This window comes from Hippopotamus amphibius, chromosome 14 (assembly GCF_030028045.1).
Source record: "Hippopotamus amphibius kiboko isolate mHipAmp2 chromosome 14, mHipAmp2.hap2, whole genome shotgun sequence".
In the NCBI taxonomy this organism is placed as follows: Eukaryota; Metazoa; Chordata; class Mammalia; order Artiodactyla; family Hippopotamidae; genus Hippopotamus; species Hippopotamus amphibius.
This window is the reverse complement of record NC_080199.1, coordinates 54,869,150-54,870,740: the sequence shown is the minus strand read 5'-3', so window position 1 is coordinate 54,870,740 and position 1,591 is coordinate 54,869,150. Positions and strand designations below refer to the sequence as shown.

The following is a 1,591-nucleotide window of genomic DNA, read 5'->3' as shown; positions in this document are numbered from 1 at the left end:
AAACACGTCCCCTTATGAACCTGTGTAGGAAGTTGCCTGGGATGTATATTTAGGAGCAGAATTTCTGGGCAGAGGGAACGCACGTATCTAGTTTGAGTGAGCAGATCTCATTTCTCTCATTGGTCTGCAACCTCACCGGCAGCGGATGGGAACTCCTATGTCCCCACATCCCCACCTAATGCTTGAGTTCATCCACCTTTCCAATTCCTAACAATCTGTTTTTTTAATTATTATTTTCTTACTTTTAAAAAACTTATTTATTACTGGGCAAAGAAATTTATTAACCTTTGTTTCAAACTTTATTCCCGGGCTTCTTCAGCGTAATTAGCTACAAAGAATGAACTGTGTCTAAGCAAAAACTGAAAAGAGCTGTAGTGTCCAGGGGCTTGGACTTGAAAATATTAGAGATCTAGATTTTATCTGATCCATAAACAAAATTTTAAAAGCAGTCATAATATAAAATAGCAGCTCCCAGTAACTTCAAGTTTTATCTTCTTCAGAAGGTGACTCAGTTCAGTTTGCTTCATTCTTGGAAGTCTCATCAAAATTCTCCACAAGGTCTGGAACTCCATCATCCTCCTCCTCTCCAGTAGTGAGTGGTGCTTTTCCATCCACAGGTTGGGCAGAGCTTCAGCCAGTCTCCTTAAACTGGTCAGGCTGTCTGTGCCAAGCTGGTTTAAGATGCTGGGTAGCATTTCTGTCAGCTGCATGGCCTGTAATGGTGAAAGAGTTTCTTGCCAGAGATGCCTGAACTTTAGGGTTGCTAAAGTGGATCCCTGTTCCTTGGTTTGTGACCATATTCACCTCTTCAATACCAGAGATAATTTTACCCTCCCTTCTTTAAAGAGAACTGAAGTTTTTTGTCATCTGCTGTGGCTGTTCTGTGAATCACATTCTTTCTGCGAGCAGTTCCTTTCCCACCAAAGTGTCCTTGTGCCTGCAGTTTGGCAAGTTTCTCCTGATTTATGATAGTTTCTTTCATCTTGTTGGAGTGGAAATGGGGCTGTGCCGGCTGGGGTGGGGGGCAGGGTTGGCGCTCAGGGGGTCTTGGGCAGACCAGCTGAGCTTAGGCACACACACAGGAGGACACAAGATGACAGCTAGCTCTAACAGTCTTTTAAAAAAATTAATTAATTAATTAATTAATTAAAGGCTGTGTTGGGTCTTTTTTGCAGCACGTGGGATCTTTCATTGTGGTGTGTAGGCTCTTCACTGTGGTGCGTGAGCTTCTCTCTAGTTGTGGCGTGCAAGATCCGGGGTGCATGGGTTCTCTAGCTAAGGCACACAGGCTCAGTAGTTGCAGCGCTCGGGCTTAGTTGTCCCTTGGCATGTGGGATCTTAATTCCCAGATCAGGGATCAAACTTGTGTCTCCTGCATTGTAGGATGGATTCTTTACCACTGGACCACCAGGGAAGCCCCTCTAACAGTCTCAATAGGTGTAAAGTGGTAAGCATTTTTGTTTTAATTTGCATTATCTGATGACCAATGTTTTGGTACATTTTATCATGTGCTTGTTGCCTTTTTTGGGTCTCTTCTGTACCTTGCCTTTTCAAATGCTTTGTCTGTTTCTCATTTATTTTTTATTGTAGT

General features: G+C 43.0%; 1 pseudogene; it reads right to left on the bottom strand.

Moving 5' to 3' along the window:
* Nucleotides 1-513: 513 nt before the first annotated feature.
* On the bottom strand, nucleotides 514-982 carry LOC130835888 (transcription factor BTF3-like; annotated as a pseudogene).
* Nucleotides 983-1,591: the final 609 nt, after the last annotated feature.